The 19,697-nt window shown below is 41.1% G+C and overlaps 1 protein-coding gene across 2 annotated transcripts in view; it reads left to right on the top strand.

Annotated features, from left to right (window-relative positions):
- Nucleotides 1–19,697, top strand: part of DOK5 (docking protein 5) — a 1,034,624-nt gene that overhangs the window by 951,270 nt on the left and 63,657 nt on the right. The window lies entirely within an intron of this gene.

The raw sequence follows: 19,697 nt of genomic DNA, 5'->3' as shown, positions 1-19,697 counted from the left end.
TGCCCCTCCTGCATGTTTTGATAATTATTGTGTATGTTTTGAAACCCACCTTGATTATTCTGGAAGTTTCTTTGATTATTCAGTAAGCCTCTGCCTTGAAAGCCTCCCCTTCCTCTTGAAATATATTGATTATTTCCTTGGTCGAACTGCCTTTGGTTATTCATTTGCGGCATATTTGCTATTAGTTGTGAACTTGGTTTGTCCCGGACTAGTCAACATTGCCCCTTCAGTGGCATACTTAGATAACCTTTTCTGTACTAATTGTGCTTCTTCACTCTTTCTAGCATCATCCTTCTTTCAGTTTTTCTCTTGCAGAAGCCCACAATAATGCACAATGGTCAGCTGTATTTCCGACCATGGTTTTGCCTCAATGCCCAATAACTTCTTGAGCTGCTTCTGTACTGCTTCTGGCAGCCATTGGCACAATATATGATAAAACACAGGGATAGATTCCCACAAGCTTCTCGTGTCTCCAAGGCCCATGCCTCTTGGAAATTCTGAATGTAAACAAGAGGATCGTCCCCTTCCTGCATCTTTTTTGTCATTAAAGCTCCCATATCGGACTTGTCTGGATATAATACTTTAAGCCAGGGGTTCACAACTGTTTTGACAGAGGGCCAAAAGTACCTTATTCAAACAGGTACTTTTTCAGAAAAAATATTACAATATGGGCTTACACCAATCGTGGCAGGCTTCAAACCCTTTATATCACGTTCATCTTATTTCACTTAACACCATCAATTGAATTCCAATAAATAAATAATCACATTTTTCAACTCTCATCTTTCCTTTCCACATTTACCAATTCCTCTATATTTCCGTCACCATTACACAATCACATAAAACAAACATACAAACAGACATACTCAACCGGTCACATAAATTAGTCTATTTTTCAACACTCAACCTCTTCACCCCTAAAAAATACTCCAGTTGAGTGTGATCTTCCATCTTTAAACTGTTCTTTAAAACAAGTTTTCTCCTACATCACCCGTAATAGGGCTCTAGGGAATAGATCCTGCTGACGTTCTTTAAAGCCCAGGAAACTGTGTGTCTCCCACTGTGACGCTCCTCGTCTCACAGGGTTCGTTGCTTGACGCTCATCGTCTCAAGTTAACCTTCTTAAATTACTCGACACTCTTATCGTCTCGAGTCGATTATCCCCATTAAACTCAACATTCATCATCTCCAGTTGACCATCCCTTCAAACCCACTGTTACTCATGTGTCTCTTCTCTTACTGCCCATTCACCCTTTATGCCAACTCACTCAGTTTGTACTCACTATTTGTGTTATTTCTTTTTTCAGCCCTCCACCAGCGGGTTTGTTCGCCTATTTTATTCGTCTCTTCAACCTTTCATCCAATCAGCTTCTCATAGATGCCGGGAGGGGTTTCTGACTGAAAACAGGGGCCCCGTCTACTCTAGCTTGCAAGCATTTGCTTTTATTCTAATCCGTTACCTATAGGGAGCCTATGGCATCCGATATTGCTAGGAACCTCAAAGCTTGCTTATCTCGATAGACGTTTAACCATCCTCTCTCTGCTAGTATGTGAACTGGAGAACTACCAGCCCTTTAAGACGAAGTTGCAATACTCTGAGATGAAGGGGATGCAGAGATTACTCAAAACATCAATAATCAAAATGACTCAGAAAGTAGGCAAAAAGATAACTGTTTTAATGTAAATTATCTAAAACAAGGAGTACAACGAATGTCATCGGACGTATCATAGCAAGATCTCAACAAAATTCACAAAAAAACACTCTTTTATACTAAAATCTCATCATAGGTGACGTACAACCTGCGTGTTACTAACGTCATCCTATGTGGCAAAGAACAAAACCTATTAACAAGTGTGATTGGGTCTAAGGGAATATCTTTTCATATGTCCCATACTAGTCTAATGGGCATGAAAGAGGTGATAGGTTTCTTAATATCAGGTGGGGCAGCTAAGCCCTTCCATCAAAACAGGTCACTACGAATGTCACTAAATACAGAACCTCTCATTAGTTACTTAACTATAGGGCTCTTAATCATGCAGCCCTCTTTCATTGGCTGATTTCTAACCTCTGTCACCTCGCCTCCACCCACGCTAGCAGCACGCAGGCCAGACTTCCATGCGCTTGGTGAGCTGGTCATGACCATAACTTCTCACCAATTAGAAAATCGTCATCATCACCTCAGTGGTCTGCTGTCAATTAGGCCTTTGGTACATGTCCTTGAAAATGTTCTCTGTTCCTTCAGAATACCGGGGAGTAGAGATACAATCATTTCATGCTCGTCCAACTTCCTCCCTCCACGTGACTGAAGACCACAAAATCAAGCTAAGGTGTATTAAAAACACTATTTTCCAATGAGCCTCTGATGTCTTCTTTGTTCTTATTCATGCCTTCAGAACAGGTGGTTAATTCCTTCACAGATTGCAACTAATTTCTGTTCCTTCCAGCCAAAAATGACCTTCGCTTCTTGGCTCATTCAACCTCGCCTTTCTGAAATTCGCCTGTAATTCACTTATTTTCTTACTGCAACACATTTGGAAAAGAACGCTTTTCCTTCTTTTGATCCGGCTCTGCTATAATGCGTGGGGGAAGACTCCATTCCTTACTCATACTTTATACACATATATATATTGGCGCTTACCGCAATCTATTTTACTATAAAGCTAGCCTCATAAAACTTCATCTGCTTGTGTTACTTTCCATCTGTACATGTGTCAATTGACTTTAATAATTTAATTGGGCCTCATTATGACCCAGGCGGTAGCCGTGCCCTTATTAAGGGCACGGCTTCCGCCGTTAATGATTTTTTACCGGAGCCCACAAAAGGGCAATAACCGGGTCATGTCGACCTTGACGGACCCGGTAATTGCCCTTTTCTGGGATCTGGTAAAAATTAATCCCCATTCCCATTTGAGCCCCATAGGGCTCAAATGGGAATGGGGAGGATGCTAACAACGGGCCCCTTAACAATGGGCCCGTTGTTAGCATTCCTGGTCTGCTAGCGGGTCCCGCTAAGGACGCCTGGTTTTACCAGACGTCCTCAGCGGGACCCACTGCAGACCTTGTAATTGGGTGGCCCGGAATGTACGGTGCCGGTCCCTTACCAGCACTGTACATTCCGTGGCCGCCTGGGTCGTAATGAGGCCCATTGTCCCTTCAGCATAAGCTTTTTCATCTTGAGCCCAAGTAGTTGCTTATCTTTGACACTTTCTTGATACCTTATAGAATATCTGCATTCTCTCATCTCTGCATCTCTTCTATGCATATCAGCTCAACTCTTGCATGATGTCAGCAATCTGCTTTCTCATGCATTCGTCCTTTTCCTTCTGGGTTTTCATTCAAATAGCCATCAAACCGTCTTGGATGCAGGTATGGTTTTCTCAATGGGAACCTTGCCTCCAGGATTCTCTTGGGTGTGGGCACTTCCCCAGGTATTGTTCGAGTTTCACACTCTGATACCCAATATAGAGGCAATATGGGCGAAGTGGTTGAAGTGGGGGTACTTTGCTCCTCCACTACAGAAACAAGCACCATCCAGCTTGAGAGAAGCAATCATTGTTCTATACAAGAGGGGCAATCAAGCTGACCCTAAACGTATCGGCCGATCACCGTTCTTGATTCTATGGGAAAGCTGTTTGCCTCTATCCTCGTACGTGACCTAACAAAATGGGCTCTGAAGACTGGAAGATCTGACCACCGACTAACAGGATTTGTTAAAAACAGGTTTGAACCTGTTTATTCTTGGAATACTCAAACAAGAGGTGTTAAAATCAGGCAACTCTGTATTCATGGCCTCGATGGATCTCCAACAGGCATTTGACTGTGTCAACAGATCTAAATTGTGGGTGACATTTTTAAAATGGCATTGTCCCCCTGATCTGTTAGATGCAATTCGGGACTTATATTCTATGACGTCTATCCAGATAAGGCTTAATTCAATTGCCGTCTTGTCTGAGAACATTTTAACCCACCGTGGCCTAAAGCAGGGTTGTGCCTTGGCCTCTTTTTTTTTAATTTGTACATCTCGGATTTGAGTGTTTCTCTGTGTCAAGTCAGCGCCTTTGCGCCCAAAATAAATGAAGTCCATATTCCCTGCATCATTTATGCGTACAATATCATATTCTTAGACCATACGCAGGTAGGCATGCAGAGTCAAATGACATGCTTCACGGACTACCTAAGTGAAAATTACATGAACATCAATATCTCAAAATCTAAACTCCTGAATATGACGTCCTCATTAAAGAAAACGTCAAAAGATCAAACCTGGTGGGCAAAAGGTGAAAGAATTGATTGAAGTTGTGCAATCAATAGTGTATTTGGGCATGGTTATCAATAAAAATATTGACGACCGATCCCATTACCTGTTGATGCAAACAAAAGCTATGCAACTAGCCTCTCAGGCAATGAAAATTCTGCATATTTATTTGCGGTTCCAATCCTCACATATGGCTCAGAAGGCATGCTTAGTTTAACTTGGAAAATATGGGACTTGCTTGAAGGTCTCTTTTGGCAGAAAGTGCTTAGATTGCCCAATTCCTTAGCCATATCAACTATAGGACGCAAGCTCAGACTTCATTCTCTTGAGTCAATCGCCCTATGGAAATAAATCAAGTTATACACTAAATTCAGGGTGGCAAAAAAGGCACTCCCCTGGAACTCTTCATTCCAGTTGGAAAATGCATATCCAAGTCATTCAAACTGTGCGGTTGGTGGAATAGAAAACATTTTAAAAGAAGCCCAGGTGGATAAAGATGAACTATTCCTCAACCCAAAGAAGTGTAAAATTAAATTTCAAGAGAATGACTGGATAGAAACATCAGAAGACGAAATCTAAACGTAATAAGACCATATGGGCCTCATTACGAGGTTGGAGGTAACCATGGCGCTATTAGCGCCGCGGCTGCCTCCAGAACCTTACCAACTCCGCCCTGGTGAATGGAGCTATTACCGCCACATTCCAAGGTTGGCGGGGCCATTAATTCCCCACTCACAAGGGCCCTTCCCCATTTGAGCCCCCATAGGGCTCAATGGGAATGGGGAAGGCGCTAATAACGGGACCGCAAATTGTGGTACCGTTATTAGCTATAAAGTCCCTTTGCGGGTCCTGTCCTTAACGCCTGGTAAAACCAGGCATTAAGGGAGGACCCACAAAGGGAACTAGTAGTAGGGCGGTTAGGGATTACCGGCACTGGTGCCCTTACCGGTGCCGGTAATCCCTTACCGTCCACCTCGTAATGAGGCCACATGTCTAGAGTTAGAGAAAAAAGGTCTAAATAAACCCCTACAATACTTACTAAAATGTCCATCCCATCATTACAAAGACCTGTTGTTAAGGGTGCGATTAAATTTGCTCGCTACTGGTGAAGTAAAACTAGCCAGACATCACATTTTGCGTGAACAAGCATTTTGTCGATTTTACAGATCACACGATCAAATAGAGGCACTTTGCCATTTAGCAACAGCATGTACAGCTCTTAATTGTCAGCGCACCACATATTTACATGCTCCTTGCCTCCAATATGACACTTCTTTGGACATAGAGTGGTGGCACTGGGTATTAATGGGTGAACAAGTGAGCATATGCTTGGCATTACTCAAATTTCTTGAAAGCCTCATATTGTCCAATGAAACAAGTGAATGTCATTGAGGGGAATGAATAAATTGGGCATTAATGCATGATGACATTAGAAGAGCGACTGAGGATTATAGGTTAGTGTAGTAAGTAAGCACTGTGGTGACTCTACTGTTGTGGGATGTTTTCACAAGAATATTTATTTTTTCCTTTTTGTGATGAACTAAAATGTTTGCTGATGAGATGTGAGAAATTGTAGTGTTTTTTATGTTTTAACTGTAAATGGTTAATTCACTTAATTGTCCTTTTTTAAGTTCAACCAATAAATATTTTATAGAAAGAAATAAAACATGTTTTCACTTACTTATGAAGTCTTTACTGTGTGGCAGTTCCTTTGATGTTTCTCCCCTCAGGTGTTGCCAGTCCATGTAACCACACCTGTTTGACTCATATCTTGCCTGATGTAGCCTCATGTAACATGGGGTGAGGCTTTGCCAGTTTGTGTACGCACACCATTGTATGCCTGTAACCATATGACCATTCTTGCACTCCACCAATGTACCGCACACTTTCTGTAACTACCACCTAGATGCCTGAGTGCTTTGTGCACAGAAATAAATGCAAAAATAAAAACAACATACATTGCCATTGTAAAACCTGAAGACGTCAGTGGCCAACTATTGGAATCATACTTTACATATGTTGGATAGAATGCATGAGCAGTGCAGTATCATGACAAATAATGTTGGCTCTCACAGCCAGCTTCCAGGTGAGGCTTTCTTTACATTGAGCGAGTGTAGCTGATGTCTAATGGTTTGCTTTTCACAATGACCTTTCATGGAGACCTCCCACTGCTTTATCCATCACAGTACCTACTAAAGCGAAGTTCTCAACGTGGTTCAGCTTTAGCTGAACCTTTCGAGCCTTGTTATATAATTCAAATGTGTCATGACTACTGAGGGACCTGCTTTAAAAGCATCAAAGTTATCCACACGTAGTTGGAAATAAAGGTAGTAATGAGTGCAAACGGTCATATTTCCTGCACCCACGTTTGATGATAAAAGTGACTGGTTTTCATCCACGTGTCAGAGGAAGAGGATTTGTAGCAAATATCAATAGGAGGAAACACTGCAAATGTAAAAAGATGCATTACTGCAATACCTCCAACACCAGTTAGAGAAAAGAAAACACAGGCAGCAGGGAGCACATTAACCAGCCCAGATTTCCAAACTACACTGGATATGACAAGCACACGATTGACAGCATCATAGGGTAGTACATCACCGACACCTGCACAGCTACCAAGAGTGGGGGAAGGATGGTGAGGAGAACATGCCTCTCCATTGCAGTCTCAATCTCAATGCCCTGCTTTGCATGGTTGAGAGGTATCATGAAGTGCTATCAGTGCATGCCTGCATTGCTCATCAGCTGGTGCTGTGGGCACTGCAAGTGGCATGCTGCCTCGAACATTTACCTGGGTTGGTACTGGCAACAGAGGGCTGTGCTTCCCTGTAGTCACTGAGAGCGTGAGTACTGAATTGTCAGGGTTACTGACTGTTGTGATTGCCTGCTGCATGGCATAGCATGCATAATGTTGTTGTGGTGTTGCCCAATTTCCATGGGCGCTCCCAGCACCGGCATTCTCACCACTGCTCGAAGGGGATGTGGTGTCAGCCTGGTCAACAGCATGATCACTAGTGGTGTGAGATTCAATCAACGTATACATATTGTTTTGGTGCCGCAGGCAAATGTAATTCCATATGGGCTGTTGTCACTGTACATTCCTTGTTGAATCTATACACCTTACAGAAGACTGCACAGACATAACCCGTGACAGTCATACATGGATATCAAGTGAAGTATTTCCATACCCAGGACCATGGGGGTGTATGAAGTGTGGCGATGTCTTTGTTTTTGTGCAAGCACAATGCGTGGCTCCATCATTACCATAACCACAGTTAGGTCCAAAGCTATGGGCTGGTTTTCCCCCTAAGGTACATTTATAGCCTCACCCAGCTAGGTTAATCCACTTACACAATAGCAATTTTCAGAACCAAGTCAGGATTTATCTCTAAAATTCCAGGTGGATCCAGCAACTGCCCTTTCCTGCCGCACAAGGCTTATGAGTGAGTCATCCTACTGCACTGCAACCTGCGTCATGCTGTCCTGATCTATCATAGGCCCTGCCTACCTTGCCACTGGGCGTGCCTCCACCACAGTCCCGTCCTCCCCTGCATCCACAGGGGACTCTGCCAAGTTAATCATGCCACCTCCTACAGTCCACCTCCTTTTCCTGAGGATATCCCACTGACTCATAAGCATGTTGATGCTTCATGGCCTGTGGCCATGAGCTGGAGCCAAAAAACAACATATACTGTCTTCATCAATCATAGGGGAATTCTCCACCTTCGACAAGTACATGCAATTCCTACTCCTCTCCTATGTGCCCCATCTCTCCTGGTGGATTTGAGTGTGCTGTTCCCCTTGTTATGCCTTTCTGTTATTGGAACTTAAAACTAGAATAGAAGCAGAAATGAGCACTTGAGAATATGAACCAATAACGACCAGAGAACCAATGAAACACCCAGAGATTTGACACACCCAAGGAAAAAGACACAACACAAAAGAACACTTTGGGACTCCCAATTAACAACAATCACACACAACAAAATTGACAAACTAACACAACAAACACGATGGGAATTACAACAACAAATCAGGGGGAAACTGGAAAAGGTAAACAATGTTGTTCTGTTTACTGTGCTCCTTTCCGAAATTAAAGGGGGAAGGGACGTTTTCTTTAGCATTTTAAAGTTTCTATGGTACCCAAAGGGAAAGTGGACCAAAGGAAAGGGCATCATTTATCTATTTTTTAACTATTTTATCGTGAGGATAACATAAAAATACCCGAGCAAATTCCAAACGGTACGCACTAAAAACGTAAATAGAAAAGGGACACAAAAACACCCAACAGGCACCAAAATATCTCCAAACAATAGCGCACAAAATTGCAATATTTTCAATGCTGTCACAATACTCTAACAACCCTCTAAATGTGAGCCTAACATGTGTCGCTACTTCTCTCACAGGATAAAGGAATCAACAAACAAATAGGAAGGAGGATAGCTTGGCCTTCTACAAACCCTTGTCATTCATTTAAGAGGTTTGAAGCATCTTATTAAATGCACCGTTCCAAAGATTGAACCCGAGATTTGACCTGATATTTGAGATTCCCAATCAGAGCCTGAATCAATATGAAGCTTTATCCAGGATTTTAATAAAAGAAAAATATTGCAGTACATTTGTGAGATGGGACACATTTTTCTAAAGCGATTCAAAAATCTAAGAAAATCTGTTTGAGGAAGTGTATCCATGCCTTTCCCTTGCCAGCTCTGAGACTTTCTCCTCCCTACCATCCAGACAACGCATTGTCCCTCAATGTAATGTCCTGCCTCCAACCAAAATCAGGATTTTCTCCTCAGTAGTAGTCACTGAAAAGGCATGTATAATGTAGTTTGCCATGTATACTGGTCAAAGCAATGCTCTCCTCCCCATTAGTCTCTGACAACAAATAGCACATGTGCATTTGCCATTGAAGGTGGTCACCAGGACTTTATTTCCTAGTAGTTAAAAAAGATGGCACTCTCGGTACTGCCACAAAATGTAATTTCCTGGCTCCAAACAAACTGTGACTTTCAAAAAATGACCAACCTACTATGTCCCATTTGTTCTCTCTTTCATAACTACCCAATGCAATTCAAAGCATATGTTCTTCATCATATACCTACACTAGAAAAGCTGACAACAACTTCCTGTCTGTACATGTCTTAAGTGCCTGATATATCAGCAAAGCCAAACTAACACAAACCAGTCTGCCCGACCTTCAAGTGAACACTGTAGAGTTGGCCTGTGAGAATCTCAGGATATTGACTGACCATGTCTGCATACCAAATTGGACCACATTACATAATGGGTATTAAATATACCGCTGGAGTTAACTTTCAGTTAATGCCAGCTGTAATTAAATGTGCCTTTGAGGGCGGGGCAAGTAATGTCCATGAGTGGAACCCTTTCTGCAATGTTACCACTGGTGGTAATAGCCAGTGGCGGAAATTACCACCAGGTGTAAAAATAATGCTGTCCCTTTAAGGAACAAAATGCATCAGAGCTTTGACTGAACCTACTGCTCGAATTAAGACCCACTTTTAGCAGGTCTTAAAAATGTTAGACCCCATAAATTGTTGCTGTCGTATGAAGATTGTGTAATAGGCGAACAATAAACTCAAGTGATTATGTAGGATTGATTTGGGCATTGGTGGTAATATTTAAGCCCCGGAAGTGCATTATCTGACTAGATACATTTTTACTGCTGGCAGCAATTACTTTGGCAATGTTTACACCGTCTTTATTTGTGTAAACTACAGGAACAAAATAATTGAAACATCAGTAGGAAATAAACAACACCATTTGTATTAAGGTTTTATTGTTAGAGGAACAGTGGCAATCTGGAGAACACTGGTGTAATCCTCCTCTAACAGACTGTCCCAGTTTGAGGGGATTTTGAAACATGTGGCAAATACACGAGAGGGCTTGCTGCGTGTTTAGTAGGATTAAGTGTATGTTTCATTTTCTAATGCCAACAATATATCATATGCAGTACCTTGCTAAAATGACTGCAGATGGCAGGTTAATATAATTTGTATAATTAAGTCCTCACAATCAGAGACACTATTGTTTCTCTTTTCAAAAAGTAGTCTACCTCAGCCTCTTAGCTGGGTTTGCAGTGTAATATCAGTCTGCAGTGTGTGACAAACATTATTGTATCCTACACAGACTGGAAGACACTGTTCCAATGTTATATTTTACAATGTCAGCAACTATTTTTGGCAAAATTGTACCGATCATATCTGTAATGAGCCTAATGGTGTATAATGGCGTGGCACCTTCAATCTTGCTTCTCCAGTTCATACTCATCCTGCTGTTATTCTGAAGAGTACAATTGGCAACAGCAAAACAGTGTGCAAGGGGCACTATTTCAGAAGAACTTGAACCTTCAACTCGTGGTACTTTCTGGCCTTTCTCCCTTCAAAATGTCAGTAACAGGAGGAATTGTGCAACCCCAGCAACCAGAGAGACTAAACCTAATTAACCACACAAATAATTAGTCAGATAGATAATGTTTAAATACCAGCGACTAGACCAGGGTGGAACTGGGCCATAAAATTGTCTCGGGCACCAATGAAAAAGTGGTCCATAGTTGCAAACGGATATTCATTCCTTTTGGGACAATATTTGAATAGTACCCAAGGGTTTGTTTCTTTGCTAATTTGTGATGCAAATCATGCATTTTAAAGAATATGTAGTCAGCAACACCGGACACAACTATTAGTCGCACGGGGAAGTAACTCATCAAACTGGCTGATATTGGGCAAAAAAGTGGACCACTTTGACCCAAAAAACTGGCCCACACCAGCCTTTGGTGTTTTTGGTTCGGCCATGGGACGTTTGCCCTAGTCGAAACCTGGGCTAGACAAGCATATATGGCAACTATGTCAGAGAGGCATTTGTTTGTACATATTTTGTGCCCTTCATACACCCGACCTAGATTATCTACAAGAATAAAAACAGATTCCAATGCAATTCTGCTCACAAACAATAGGAGCAAGTTCACATTGAATTCCTTAGCAGTCTGTGGGTAACATCCTGACCCATGTTGGCGACCTGAAGGCTCCCCAAAAGGATGTCTCTAGCTCCACAGACACATCTGGGGGTGCAAAAAAGAGGAACTAGGAAACATTCCCTAGTTCATAGTACGCTCACGCTGAACCCTTAAACAAGTTGCAACTGTTTGTTGAATGTTCAAATACTTTTCATAAGAGTTCAGAAATTATAGTCCATAAATCTTAATGTATCGTAATGTAAAAGTATCCCAATCACTTTAATTTCATGGAAGGCAATGTGCATCCAAGAATGTGTGTCCAAAGAGTAATTGGCAATGTATTTCAGAACTTAGTCCGTCTTCACGGCTGGACACTATTAGCATGACATTACATCAAAATATGATACATAGAAATAATACATAGATACATAGAAATAAATCAGGAGCAAATACATACCGCATAATCGTCGATCACACCATACAGTTGTTGTACAAATGATGAGGAATAGAAAGAATTTTAAAAACCAAAATCATCTCTAATTTACGAGATCATATTATTTATCTGACTGTGGAAGAGCCTCAAAGCGTCTATAGGGAAACACAAGCAGAACAGAACCATGACATAGAATGCGGAATGAATATGTTTCAAAGAGTACAATAATATGCATTCATATTGTTTGTGTTGATGATTTCCTGGGAATGTGCAGTCATCTTAGTGACTCTCTGGTATGATCCATCTCTACTTGTTGCTAATTAGAAAGAACAACTAAAAAAAGAAAAGAAAACATTGCTGATGGAGTAACCCACTTACTTGAAAAAATCACTAATATACAAGTCCATCTTTAGCTTAAATGGCAGGACATCAGGTCTTACCTGCCACTGACAAGGTTGTAGTGGTATGGCACCACGTAGGAGAAAGCTGGACCCTCGAGCGTATCTCCATTGTTTATGACTTATCTCCTGCTGTCACTATATCCCTTGGGCCTCAGACCTTTCAATACATTGGTGAAACATGTAGTACATTGGCCATAGCCGAAGACCATGAAGAAGATATAACAGAACAAACATTTGAAATTCAGTGAAAATACTTGACTTATAACAGAGTTAAGATGATCTGATTCATAGCAATAAGGCCCTGGACATCTGGTGGGTTTTGGAAATTATGAATATCATAACTCATAGTCCATCACATTGCTCAGCCATTGAGCAAATGCATAAGATCACATCAGGGATCAACAATGAGATAACGAATTTTATCATGTGTTACATCAATGGTTTGACTCCAAGTAAAAGTCACTTTCCACACCTGCAAAAATTCTTGGGTTTTGGTGTGTTGAATTGGATCGTCTTAAATTTCTCTTAATTTAAGATTTATTGTTTGTTCATTTCAAGAACAAATGCCCCTGAAACAATTTAGAACTTAAAACACGCATACCAACATAAACAATATACACACATTACTAATAATAAAACATCCTATGCTAATCTATAAATATAATCACAGTATACACACATGCAGGATCTACAAACTGTGTAATAATAATAAAACCAGCAAGCATGTTCATTAAGGGTTTTGGGTTCCCATACACTCCAAATATGTTCTCAATATTTTTGTTGGATTGCTCCAATTGGGTAAAAGCTTGAAAGTCTTTCTTGTTGGGGTGTGCAGGTTTAGAGATGATCATCCCTCTAAATGAATTTTACAAACAACCTGATTATTTTGTGCGTTAGAATCCGAGGGGAAATTAGCAGCAATGAATTGTAGAAAGTGTGCATTAATGGACTGTTTTATATCTTTATGCATTAGCATTGTTGGATTTAAGCACCAGCAGTGATCTTTCCCCCATGGGGAAGACCAGTCAAGCATCGCCTAACCAGGTGAATTGAAAGATATTGACCAAACCAAAATCTGATTAAACTTGGCCCAAATACAAAACTCCAGTGGGCAAACCACAAATCATGCATGAATGAGTGTAGTGAGGGCTCAAAAAGAAGGAAAATTCTATATCTCTAGGGTGAAGGATTTTAAATGCATCAACTAGATCTGAGTAATCGAAAGCTGACCGCAACATCATATGATGTCTTGGTTTAGGAAACATTGATGAGGATTTTATTACCTAGGAAAGGATCCAAAGGTCAATTAAAGTACAGTCCCTTACAACAATTAGTCTCTAATTAGAGTATTGAAGCCACAGCTTTTGTATTGAATCCCAAAAAGGATGGCCCACCTGCTGTCAGGCCACACACATTTATAAGTGAAACTTCTTGATTGCATATTTTGAATAGAATAAGTACCCAACTGTCTTCTCCCTCAGTCTCTATTCACAGATGTTTATCTTTGTATCACCCATGAAAGGGAACACCTCACCTTCAACCTACAGATGGGGCAGGAATGTATTTGCCAGCTCAGTCTGGTTGCAGCTGTGAGGCCTCTCTGTCACAGTGGTTTATTTCTTGAATATAACACATGCATTTCTCATTAGTGCTGACTGCATTCCATACTGATACTATCTGATACTATCTTATGAAATGCCAGCTAAAATATGAATTTTTATGAGTAACTGGGCCTGATACATCACAATTGTGTGATTGAATGATGGGTTATCCATCTACTTATCTCGGAATGTGGATATAGTATTTGTATTAGATGATTTGTGGGAACACTAATGCGAATGGAGCCTAAAGCTCACAATCAAAACAGATGAAGGCCAACAAGGGAGCAGCAAGAGTACATTTCCTCTCATCATCCGGGACTGCCTATCCTATTGGTGAGATGAGGTCTAGTAATGTACAAATAATCTGCCATTTTAGTGGCAGAAGACTATGATCTGTAATCCGTACACAGTGTGATGAAATGACTACTGCTATGCAGGTGTACAGGGATGAACAGTTGTTTTTAAACCCCACGCTACTACTAAACCAGCACTGATCTCTATCTTAATTATGAAGCAGACCAGCATGAATAGTATACCTTCTTCCTGTATTAGGGTAGCATGGACTGAGGGCAGGCTATACTCTTCAGGATTGTGGGATGTATTGACCCACTTTTCCACTGCTATGCTGCAAACAGCAAAATGGCCTCAAAACCCTTGTGCCTGCCAAAACCCCTGAAAATCGCGCTTTTCCATGCACAAAAAGATGGCTGCCCAATCTGCCACGCATGTTGTCGGTGGTGGAACAGAGCCCTCATTACTGAAATGTGTCATTGGGCTCCCCAACAATTGAAAGTGGAGTGCAGAAGGAAAAGGCAGTGTTTTGCTAAAGGAAACTCCAAATCTTGCTTTAAATCACTTTTTCTTTGCTGCTGAAATTTCAGAATGCCCGTACAAAACACCTTTCAGATATTTAAAATTCTTGCTGGGTGCTACAATTCACTTAGTTCAAGAAATCATTGTGAACTTACAAGGTCGTGAAAGGCTGAGAGCATAAAGAGATTTTCACAGCAAAAATGGCCTGCTTGTGGATCTGTCAAAAATCTCTGTACAGCAGAGGGCTGTTGTGATGACAGCTATCAGGGGCATGCCTGATTAAACTTTAACATGTATAAACTGAAAATCAAATGGTTGCAATCTAAAAGACCTGCTACTGATAGTAACCCCTATTGTAATTGTTTTGATCCCATGGTTTAAAATCTTGAATGAGAATTCTAGCTGTTATTTGATATAACAAGTTTGTTTTGTGCTAGGGAAAAGGCCACAGAATTTAACAATTAATGTAAACCTTGCTGAAGCTGTAGAACTTGAATAACAGGTTTTTCTCACAGAAGGGAGGTCTTCCCCCCAGCAGGAAATCACGTAGAGGTGTTAATTACAGAGTAGGAAAGAACCTGGTCTACAGAGGCAAAAGGAACAATGACAGGCTGCAGCTCAGGAAATTCGAAGTGTGAAGACAGTCGTTAATGGCCTCTGTAAGGAACAAACTTGGGGGATGCCACCTGGGCTTTCAGAGAGAGACCAAGGGGTGGAGCCAAACAACCATTTGTTGCCTAATTTTAAAATTGTGAAAAATATAAAAATAACAGAGTTGTTAATTTAATTTCTGGCGGCACGGGAAAAGAGGTGCCAGAACTGTGTGACATGTTCTGGACAGCAATGGCAAGAAATATGATTTTACGAAAAATGTATTTCCACTAGAATTGTGAAATTGTATACATGTTAAACACGCACACTTGTAGAAATGTGCTTAAAAATTGGACATTGTGTTCATAGTGAAAAGGGCAAAATTATGTGAAAAGCAGAAACAAGATCCCACAGCTACGGGATTTTGAGGAATAGCTGCTATGTAAAATATGTAATCTGTATGTAAGATTTTTATAGACTTTGCACATGTGGAAATATTTATTAATTTATTTTCATTTTGGGAAATGTTTACACGTGTAAAACAGCTTTTAATTGCTTCCGACTTTTATTTTAGGATTTCAAATTTTTTCTTGGGATTAAATCATTGCTTGCATTTGTGTGCAACTATCCAAAGCGGCTCCCATAAGAAATTATAACAATTTCAGCAATTTTGACCATATTTGGTGTTTTTGCCCAGTCCATTCTAAAGATAACTTTAAAAGCCATTCTAACAGCTTGACAGTCAATTCCGTTTTCTCTTGTGTTTGCTGGGGAACAGTGGGATTGATATTCTGTTTGAATTCTGCCATTACTGAATACCTGCTCTCTCCTCCTATCTCTTTACATTGCATATTCAGGGTTGAGGGGTGTGCAGGGGGAGCCTCTAACCACAGTGCTATCTGATCTGAACCCACACAAAGGTATTTCTGTGCTGAATTGTTTTGCTCACTACTTACTCCTTATGTATTAAAGAGATTATTCAGTGTTACCTCACCCCATTGGTGATTGTTGTGTACCTCTTAAGACATATTGTGATTACATTTTAAATACATAAATACATATTTACCTTTGCAAACCAGCCTGATTCCTGGTTCAGTGTGACCGGGATGGGGGGGGGGTTCCAGGAGAAGGGTGTGATATGAGTGGTATATTGTTCAGAACAAAGGACTTTTATACAAAAATAAATAAGGATTTCAGCTGCGCACTACATGCTAAGCATTGACTTGGGTGTGTGCCGGATTGAAATCACATATAGGAGGAGTGTGAGCCAGCAAAGAAATATCCAAAACAACAATAGCAGTATGGTACCAACGTAAATGAAATGTCCATGTAGGGTTCTATACAAAATATTTGCCTTTAAAAAATAAAAACACACTAATGGAAACACAAATAAACCACCCCTTTGAATGAAGACACATAATATGCAGACTTTGGGATAAAACGGGTACTCTGGGTCTGCATGCAGGGGTAGACAGGCAATATTCTCAGCATTAATGTTTATATGTATGACAATGTCTTAAAAAGGTGATACGTTGGAATTTAAATGTCACTAGGGCCCTTAAACCGCGCCATTGGGGACATAACCACTACATCCACCTGTCACTTGTGTTCCTAGGGCTACATTGAGCTGGACTTCTAGATGCTTTCCAGCAGTTCTAGACGCTGTTGAGTTGGGATGTGTTGGGCTTCCAACGGTTGAGTCAATATTGATACATTTAAAGTCGGTGCTCAAGGCGGGCTGCTTTGGCATTGATGGGGTGTGAAACAATTACTTACACTTGCTCTAGTCAGCACTGAGATGGTTTGAGATGGTTTCTCCCAGATGGGCTGCGTCTGTGTCAAGACCATTCAAGACGATTGCTTTCAATGGGTCAAGTCAGCATTCAGATAAAAAGTATTGAGTGCTAAAGACAGCTCTGTGGGTCTTGTAGCAGCTCTGAAAATACTTGCAATCATTCAGTTTGGCATGGAAGTTGTTCAAGCTGAGAAGCAGAGCCCAGAGCTGTTAGTTTGTTGCCCTGGGATCCTGCTTCAAGGGCAGACTTTTTCTGCCCTTGCCAGCCGGGAGGGTTGTCAGAGAGCTCATGCACAGGCTGCCACTTCCAGAGTCCAGGCATCAGGCAAGTCCTGTCCAAAATGTAGGCTACTGCAAATGCTCCCTTGCTCCTCCCATGGAAAGATATACGGTCAACAAGTGGCAGAGGACTTTTGGCAGGCTGTAGGTCAATAAGGTTCCAGCTGAATCCTTCTACCTCTGAAGCCCAAAAAAGATTCCACTAAGACGGGCAAATCTCCTCCTTACACAGTCATTTTAACATAGTAGATTGGTCCATATCTAGCCTTCTGTAAGGGTCCATTTCTGGCTTCTGTGATAAGAGTATTTATTATATATAATAACATTTTAATTTCTTAACAAATCTTTCCCAAAGTTTCCAGTATGGGGGTGGGGGGGCTGGTACACACATTTTTGTTTTGGAAATATCAGCTAAATCCTGCAAGTTAAAAGTAATTAGTAAAAGAGTTATTGCATTTCCTGTGGATCAAGTAACTCACCCTAACTGTAGGGCAGAAACTGCCTCCCTATAATTTTCAAATCATGGGTGCCTACTATTAAGGGCAGCCAATGGCTGGAATTAATTTCTATTCTAGCAGGCTGGTTTTCAGAATTGTTCATGTGACTCTGTGGCTGCCATGTTGCTAAACTAGATGGCTGTTGCTGTTGTGTGTGTTTACATGATTCACCAAAGAGAACGCATGTGCACTGCATTTTCAGTATGGCGCATTGAAGAAAATGAGGCCTGATTAGCAAAGTTCACTTTATAGGATAAAATGACCAGCATCATTCTGTGCTACACAAATCAGAAAAGTTCAGGAATCAACAAACATTTTAATAGTGGGCTGATTATTTCTGGCATAAATATAATCCAGAGGGGTAAAGAAACTAATTAGTAACAATATCAAATCAGCCATATGAGCACATTGAATATAAACCCACTCTATCATATTGAACATGAGAGTTGGCTGAATGGGCTGGTGCTGGGTCCACTTGAACCTTTGTAAGTTTATACACATGTGAATATCATCTGGATCTTCGTAGCAGTGCCAAATCTTTTCCTTATATGTTATCTCCATATTGGCACAGCTGTGTTTGAGAAGCTGAGACTTGTGGCAGAGTATCTGATTAGATACAAGATGATTCACCTTGACGTGTGCAGGAATACGTGTGTTTCTGGCAAAGCTGCTCATCTCACTGAATATGTAGGGTTGTAACGCCAGCACTTGGGATAACAGCTTCTGGGAGAGTTTTTATTATGCCTGTCCCCTTGCAGTCCCCCATGCAGCCAGATGTTTGTTCAGGCAATCCGGTTCTTGAGACCCTCTGCTTTCAAATGTAGGGCACTCATTCTCATTCTCTCTCTCTCTCTCTCTCTCTCACACACGCACACACACGCACACACACACAGTTTCTTAACTTTACCTTTCCACCCAGTGATATTGTCATCTACACTTTTCTCTCAGTTCTGTCTTGCCCATACCCTAGTAGACAGCCTTCACACTCTCCTATGAGGTCAGTCCAACCTATTTGTGAGTTATCACTCATTATCTTCCAGAGCAGAATTCTGTCGCAATCTATCCCTCTCCATCCAGCTCTCGCATTTGCATGTTAGCTAGACAAGCCACTGAAAAAAGCACAAAGTGTGCCTCCCTCAGGCCTGGGAACAATGTGTGCCTGACTCTGGTGTTAACCAACTATCTTTAGACAATTGACTGACACAGGTTTTAGATGCCCTGCACCTCTCAACAGAAAAACAGAAATGTGATTGTGTGCCCAACCGTTAGTCTCTTCTACCAAAGGTTTCTTTGAATGTCTACAAATCTCCCCACATTGCATAGAAATCCCCTTCCCGTTTGATTTGAGCACTGCCTGCATTGCGATGCTAAGGCAGAGCAACAATGAACATTCATGTGTAAGGTATTAGAATAACACATGTGCATACTGCAAGTTTTCCTGTGCGAGACACCAGCAAGACCCCTATGTGGTATTGGGCTCACCTGCTAAACTTGCACCTTTTCTGGAATAATATACACACTCAACCATTCTAATATGTTTACAGCCGTGACTGACTAAGCGGCAGTGATGCTCTCTTCACAGAGTTAAAGTGTCAGGTTTGCTCGTCAAGCCTGCATTTATAGTCTATCTCTTGTAATAACAGTCTTCTTCTTCTTCTTCTTCTTCTTCTTCTTCTTCTTCTTCTTCTTCTTCTTCTTCTTCTTCTTCTTCTTCTTCTTCTTCTTCTTCTTCTTCTTCTTCTTCTTCTTCTTCTTCTTCTTCTTCTTCTTCTTCCTCTTCCTCTTCTTCTTCTTCTTCTTCTTCTTCTTCTTCTCGCTACGTTTTTATAGAGTGCTTAATGTCGAATGCCTCTCAATAAAAGGGTGCATCGATGACATCAATTGTACTCTATACAATATGCAACGATAAAGGTCTGAGTTGCCATGATTCAATACTAGGACTGAGACAACAGCATAACTCGCTGAGCTATCCCAATGGATTATGTAATTGGTCGCAAAGAATGAATGTCATGGGGCTGGTTCACAAAATATTTAACAGGAGTAACGTACCGTCGA

Source organism: Ambystoma mexicanum, chromosome 3p (assembly GCF_040938575.1).
Source record: "Ambystoma mexicanum isolate Mex_15411 chromosome 3p, UKY_AmexF1_1, whole genome shotgun sequence".
NCBI lineage: Eukaryota > Metazoa > Chordata > Amphibia > Caudata > Ambystomatidae > Ambystoma > Ambystoma mexicanum.
The sequence above is the reverse complement of the archived record's forward strand: the minus strand, read 5'-3'. Positions and strand labels throughout refer to the sequence as shown.